This window comes from Saccostrea echinata, unplaced genomic scaffold (genome assembly GCF_033153115.1).
Source record: "Saccostrea echinata isolate AGI-Se365-2 ecotype Australia unplaced genomic scaffold, CSIRO_AGI_Sech_v1 ptg000042l, whole genome shotgun sequence".
Taxonomy (NCBI): domain Eukaryota; kingdom Metazoa; phylum Mollusca; class Bivalvia; order Ostreida; family Ostreidae; genus Saccostrea; species Saccostrea echinata.
Genome location: NW_026889791.1, coordinates 3,827,799 through 3,835,512, shown reverse-complemented (window position 1 = coordinate 3,835,512; position 7,714 = coordinate 3,827,799). Strand labels below are relative to the sequence as shown.

Sequence of the window (7,714 nt, the reverse complement as noted above, 5' to 3'; positions counted from 1 at the left end):
TGGAGTTGACCTTGACCTAAATGGTGCTTTTCAATCTTCGAATAAGAAGAAACAATACATGATTAGCAATACAAATAGAAACTTGTATGATTATCATCTTGTTACTTTATCTATGTAAATTAAAAAATTATGAAATTCAATGCAAGTTGTTAACTTCATTACAAACATTATTTGTTATATCTGCTAAGTTCACAATGTGATTTAAAGCCAAGGGCAATGAAAATCAATTCACTATAAGCATCAATTCATTGTAAGCATGTTCACATTAACCGTGTTTTACTGTACTGACCTTTGGACTTGAAACTGGTGCATTAATTCATTATCTTTTATCTCGCAAATCCAATACACAGAGTGGTTTCTTTCAAGCTGACATCAGTCTTGGCCTTTGATCTTTGACCTTGACATTGGAAAATATAAAATATATCTGTATAAGTAATTCCATTATGTATGATTGCTGGTTTCCTTTTCGTTAAAACAAACAGAAAGTATATATAGACAATTATAAATTTGAAATGCTTGTAAATGAAGTGTACCACTTTCAGCTGCACATTCCTAATTCTGCAAAATGGTTTTCCATACTCATAGTCCCCAGTCAGCTGAGCATGCGTCAATCTAAAATACTATTAATATTTAATACATTTTTAATATACATGCATTAGTCATATATATATGTGTATCTACAAATAATATAAAAGAATACATGTACATGTATATTTAAATTTTCAAGAAACTATATTTTTTTTCAATACAAGAAGTTACACAAACCTTGTTTGCTACTAATTACCTTTTTTTAAATTAATATGAATACATGTATTAAAAGCATCTTTTCATAAAAAGACATAATTAGAATTCAAGTTTAATGTATTTGCCCAAAATTACAAGAAGTAAAAGAAAACCTACCTATACATATCTATCACCAGTCTTGGCCGGTATGGATCTGCAGTTTAATATGTTGATGGTTCAGTACACACAAATTACTGTTACGTGGTACTAAAAAGAAAAAAAAATGTACATAAATGATACGTTTAATTTAAATTGCAAAAATATAATGCAGTAGGTGTTGTAATTTATCTGTATAGAGCAGGATGAAGCCCCCTTCCAATTTAGCCCCAGAGTTCTATAATTGAATGAAAGTATTAAGGAAATTTCTCTTGAATGTATTGTAAAACAACTTGATTCTAAATGCAAATGAAATAACATATTTCTTCATGTTCTTAACTGCATAGAAAATTAAAGAGCCATTTATCTTAATTGTATAACAAATGTGTCGATAGACAAATTCGAATTTCCTCGATGAAAACTGCAGAATGTCTTCGATTGTTGGAATGCTGTTCATATGATTTACTCCAAAGAAGCATTACGTTATACATACATGTTTAGAACAGCAAACTAAGCTATTCATAAAGATTTATAAGGGAAAAATCACCTGAACTTACCTTACTTGTCAGCTGAGACGAACGGGGAGGCTAGAAACCCCAATACACATTTTAGCGGTTTTTCGGTGTTAGGGAAGCGCTTACAGATTATCATACTAAAGCGAATCATGACTGCGTTTGGAAGTCACATATCCTGGCGCAATGCAATCTTGACTGCGTTTGAAGAAATACATCCTGACTTGCCCAGGATTGACGCTTGAATAAATCATGACTGCGTTTGGAAGTCATACATCCTGGCGCAATGTTATCCTGACTAGGCCAGGATTGACGCTTGAAGAAATCATGACTGCGTTTGAAGAAATACATCCTGACTTTATGGAAAGCCATAGGGGACCCCCATGTCATGTTCTATATGTTCCATTGTAAATCAATCCTGGCCGGTCAGGATATTAATCATGACCATGTCAAGATTTCAAACATGACCAAGCCATGATTTTTATCATCTTGACCAAGTCAGGATTGATAACATGACCAACCTATCTTGGGCAAGTCAAGATTTATAACATGGCCATGCTATCTTGGCCAAGTCAGGATTGATAACATGGCCATCCTATCTTAGCCGTGGTCATCATATAACATGACCAACCTATCTTGGCCAAGTCAAGATTTATAACATGGCCATGCTATCTTGGCCAAGTCAGGATTGATAACATGGCCATCCTATCTTGGCCGGTTATCATATAACATGGCCATGCTATCTTGGCCAAGTCAGGATTGATAACATGGCCATCCTATCTTGGCCGGTCATCATATAACATGGCCATCCTATCTTGGCCAAGTCAAGATTTATAACATGGCCATGCTATCTTGACCAAGTCAGGATTGATAACATGACCATCCCATCCTGGCCAAGTCAAGATAACATGACCACCCTATCTTGACCAGGTCATGATTTAATCTTGACCAAGTCAGGATTGATAACATGGTCATCCTATCTTGGCCGGGTCATGATTCAATGTTGACCAAGTCAGGATTGACAACATATGCCCATCCTATCTTGGTCGGCCAGGATTGCATTGCGCCAGGATATATTACTTCCAAACGCAGCCAAGATTTCTTCAAGCGTCAATCCTGGCCAAGTCAGGATGTATTTCTTCAAACGCAGCCAAGATTTCTTCAAGCGTCAATCCTGGCCTTGCGCCAGGATGTATGACTTCCAAACGCAGTCATGATTTATTCAAGCGTCAATCCTGGACAAGTCATGATGTATTTCTTCAAACGCAGTCAAGATTTGAAGTCATGATTGCATTGCGCCAGGATGTATGACTTCCAAGCACAGTCATGATTCGCTTTAGTATGATAATATGTAAGCGCTTCCCTAACACTGAAAAACCGCTAAAATGTGTATTGGGTTTCCAGCCTTCCCGTTCATCTCAGCTGGCAAGTAAGGTAAGTTCAGTGATTTTTCCATTATAAATCTTTATGAATAGCTTAGTTTGCTGTTCTAAATATTTATTTTACGCAATGGTTATTTGGAATAAATCGTATGAACAGCATATTCCAACAATCTAAGACATTCAGCAGATTTCATCGAGGAAATTCGAATTTGTCTATCGACACGTTTGTTACACAATTAAAATAAACGGCTCTTTAATTTTTTTATGCAGTTACGAACATAAAGAAATATGGTATTTTAGTTGCATTTAGAATCAAGTTGTTTTACAATACATTCCAAAGAAATTTGTTTACTCTCATTCAAATATATAGAACTTTGGGGCTAAATTGGAAGGGGGGCTTCATCCTGCTATATACGGATAAATTACAACACTTACTGCATTATATTTTTGCAATTTAAAATTTAAACATATCATTTAATATATACATTTTTTTTCTTTTTAGTACCAAGTAACAGCTAGTGATTTGTGTGTACTGAACCATCAACATATTAAACTGTCCAAGACTGGTGATAGATATGTAGGTAGGTTTTCCTTTACTTCATGTAATTTTGGGCAAATACATTAATCTTGAATTTTATAATTATGTCTTTTTATGAAAAGATGCTTTTAATACATGTATTCATATTAATTAAAAAAATAATTATAGTAGCAAACAATGTTTGTGCAATTTCTTGTATTGAAAAAAATATAGTTTCTTGAAAATTTAAATATACATGTACATGTATCCTTTTATATTATTTGCAGATACACATATATATGACTTATGCATGTATATTACAAATGTATTAATTATTAATAGTATTTTAGATTGACGCATGCTGACTGGGGATTATGAGTATGGATAACCATTTTGCAGAATTAGGAATGTGCAGCTGAAAGTGGTACACTTCATTTACAAGCATTTCAAATTTATAATTGTTTTAACAAAAAGGAAACCAGCAATCATACATAATGGAATTACTTATACAGATATATATGTTTTCCAATGTCAAGGTCAAAGACCAAAGGCCAAGACTGATGTCAGCTTGAAAGAAACTACTCTGTGTATTGGATTTGCAAGATAAAAGATGATGAATTAAAGCACCAGTTTCAAGTCCAAAGGTCAGTACAGTAAAACACAGTTAATGTGAACATGCTTACAATGAATTGATGCTTACAGCGAATTGATTTTCATTGTCCTTGGCTTTAAATCACATTGTGAACTTAGCAGATATAACAAATAATGTTTGTAATGAAGTTAACAACTTGCATTGAATTTCATAATTTTTTAATTTACATATAAAGTTACAAGATGATAATCACAGAAGTTTCTATTTATATTGCTAATCATGTATTGTTTCTTCTTATTCGAAGATCAAAAAGCACCATTTAGGTCAAGGTCAACTCCAAATATTGGTTAAAACCTAATTTGTACCAACAACTGAATCTAGAAGAGGGCAGTCTTGATAGGACACCCATAAAAGAGCTAAACAGGTATAGTTTACCAATTTCAAGTTCAAAAGTTTGTACATTTATCATGCCCCTCTTTGAAGAAGGGAGGGCATATTGCTTTGCTGCTGTCTTCTGGTCGGTCAGTCAATCTGTCTGTCTGTCGGTCCACCAACAGTTTCCATTCATTTTCTTCGCAGAGGTTGCACATACTGAAATGAAATTTGGTATACAGATTTATCATATGAATATCTAGGTCAGGTTCTGTTTTGGGTACGATCGAGCAATTGTTGACAGAGTTATGCCCCTCGAACTTAGAAAAGTTCCAAGTATGTGCAGTTTCTATTCATTTTCTTCGCAGAGGTTGGACATACTGAAATGAAATTTGGCATATAGATTTATCATAAGAATATCTAGGTCAATCTCTGTTTTGGGTATGATCGAGCAATTTTTGACAGAGTTATACCCCTTGGACTTAGCTTTCTGTTCATTATCTCTGCAAAGGTTGTACAAATAAATTACTGATATATCATGAGAAACATGTTTTTGCCAAAGGTGTGATGTAGAAGATTGGTTGATGCATCTCAGATAGTACCGGTAGATGACCCCTATTGATTTTAAGTTCAAAAGGTCAATTTCATTTCAATGTACACTGCCCATAACGTATACTGCCCATAATAAAGGCTTTTGCACCCCGTAGCATAATGTATGTCCGAGGGGAGGGGGGGCATAAGTGTTTCACAAACATCTCTTTTAGATTTAGGTATAAGGGGCCTGTTTTACAAAACAACTAAAGACTAAGACCAGAGACATACAAGCAAAACACAGCGATTCACAACTCAGCCATTATTAACTCGCCTGAGCCAATGGCTCAAGTGAACTTTTCGGATCAAAATTTTTCCATGGTCTGTCGTTGTCATCAATAACTTTTATACAAATTCATCCCATTCCCAACAATCACTGGACCAATTTAAATTAAATTTGGTACAGAGTGTGACTGGGTGAAGTAAATTAAAGTTTGATCAAACAAGAGGCCCATGGGCCACATCACTCACCTGAGCACATAAGCTAGGGAAAAAAAGCAAAAATCAGTAATTTATAAGGGGGGGGGGGGGCTTGATGATGCTTCTGTATCAATATAACATATAGCTTTGCTGTTCTTGAGCACAAGATTTCTTCCTATATATTCATTTGTATAAATTTGATCTCCCATTGTGGCCCCACCCTACCCCCGGGAGCCTTCATTTGAACAAATTTGATTCTACACTACCTGAGGATGCCTCCATATCAATATGACTAATCATGGCTTTTCTGTTCTTGAGAAAAAGATTTTTTTCCTATATATTCCTATGCAAAACTTTGACCCCCCATTGTGGCCCCACCCTACCCTCAGGGGGTTATGATTTGAACAAACTTGAATTTACACTACCTGATGATGCTTCCATATAAATATGACCTATCATGGCTTTTTTGTTCTTACGAAGAAATTTTTAAAGATATTTTCCTATAGATTTCTAAGTAAAACTTTTATCCCCCATTGTGGCCCCATCCTACCCCTGGGGGTCATGATACACAGATAGTGTAGATTCAAGTTTGTTCAAATCATAACCTCCGGGAATAGGCTTGCACTGCAGTTAGTGATCAATTTAGATTTTACTTGGGATTATATCTAAAAAAAGAATCTGCTGATGAACATGAAGGGCCACAAATATGCAGGTGGGTGTTGTGGCCAATGAGCCCCTTTTTTTTTTACTTTGACCTTTGTTATGTAATAAGTATATGTGTTAACTGCAATCAAACTTTTACATCTGAAAGCAATATTTTTAGGAATAAAACACAGGATATTTGGTTAGAGAATATGAAGGCTTCAAGAGTATGACATAAAATCAGCTGTAAAGTAGCAAACTGGAGATAACAATGGCATTTATTCTGTGGATAATTTAATTGCTCCTTTTATAGTCATGCATTGTGCATGGACCCACAAATTTTTTTCCAGGGGAGGCACACCTACTAAAAATGCCTCTCAAAAAAATTGACTACCTAACTATACAAAGTTGGTAATTTTGAACACTCCGGGGGGGGGGGGGGGGGGGGGGGGGGGAGGGTGTTCTAGACTCTCCCTGGATCCATGCATGATTTATAACTTGTATTTTTTCATTAATTACTTGTACATATTGTATGAAAGGTTATCAATAGTTACTATAGGTGACATACAAGCTGATACATTAATATGTAAATCCTTCAGTTGAAATCAAAATGCCAGTTAGACTAAAGATGATACATGTATGTAGATGATTGGGTTTTTTTTCAGGATTGATGTGGAAGCCCGGATGCTTAGCTGTGCCACTGAGTTCATTTCCTGTGGATGTTGTGTGCTTGGTGCATTGCAATAAGGACATATAACCCATAGAATTCACTTGAATAATATGGAAAGAGATTGCTTTGGCAAAACTCATTTTATATATTTTAGAATAACTTTGTCAAAGATCAAGTTTGTTTGGATGACATTCTGATGCAACAACATATTTTTATGCATAAAATCTTGTTATTTACTTGAATGGTCAAAGGATCAAGACAGTTGATATGAGTTTGAATGAAGCACATTTACTTTGGTATTTGTTAAGTTAATTGGAATATTTTCACTTTGTATAATAGGTTGACAAATGTAGATTTTATTCTCAGTCAAGATTGATCTTTAAGTTTTACATCCAAACAATAAACTCTTTTGTTTTGGACAAAAAAATTATTTAAACATACAGACTGTATTCTGAAGACAAATGCAAAGAAACAATTATAGATTGTTAATTAAGGATAAATAACACAAACTTTTTTTCCCCAAAATTCAGATATCTTTGCTAAATTAGGTGCCTTTCTCACTTTGGAATTAATATTTGTATAGTTAAACAACTTAATGTTTGGCCAAGGTACATTATTTGGCAAAAAGTGCAAAAATGCAACTTTACAGTTCAATATGTTTTTTTGAAAAGTTTATAAAATGTATTCAGTTTTCTTGCTTCAAAGTTTCTGGGGACATTTTCAAGAGTCTATTTTTACATTCTACTAAATTAAAATTTATTAATTACATTTCCATTGAAAGAAATATTGAAAAAATACCAGTGTAACTCTTCTGTGTGGAAGATAAGAAAATTTGTTTGTGGTGTGTATCTTTATTAATGTCAGTTGCTCAAATTCAAAAGGTCTAGATTATAAAAATGAAAATAATGTGGGGCCTTGTATGTCTGTCCATTTTTTAAATTATACATGTTTAAGGCCATATAATATATATGATTCATATTTGGTCAGTATTTGAAAATTTATTTGGGGAATGAATGAGCATAAACATTTTACTAAAGTGCTAACAATTTTTCACATATTTTAATTTTAATATTGAATATACATGTACATGCTCAGTCTGATCTATGTTTCATGTATCTTTTCACAAAATTATGAACA

General features: G+C 34.0%; 2 long non-coding RNA genes across 4 annotated transcripts; one reads left to right on the top strand and one right to left on the bottom strand.

Annotated features, from left to right (window-relative positions):
* Positions 1-323: 323 nt before the first annotated feature.
* Positions 324-1,479, bottom strand: LOC133200995 (uncharacterized). Of its 2 annotated transcripts, none has more exons than XR_009723027.1 (4): positions 1,437-1,479; positions 901-990; positions 534-620; positions 324-397 (listed from the first exon to the last, which is right to left on the bottom strand). It is a non-coding gene; the product is annotated as an uncharacterized LOC133200995 (long non-coding RNA). The 2 variants fall into 2 exon arrangements; XR_009723026.1 differs by having other exon boundaries at positions 534-612.
* A 652-nt stretch (positions 1,480-2,131) lies between these two features.
* On the top strand, positions 2,132-7,714 carry LOC133201083 (uncharacterized). Of its 2 annotated transcripts, none has more exons than XR_009723034.1 (6): positions 2,132-2,825; positions 3,276-3,354; positions 3,641-3,714; positions 3,827-3,934; positions 4,187-4,306; positions 6,573-7,714. It is a non-coding gene; the product is annotated as an uncharacterized LOC133201083 (long non-coding RNA). The 2 variants fall into 2 exon arrangements; XR_009723035.1 differs by having other exon boundaries at positions 3,633-3,714.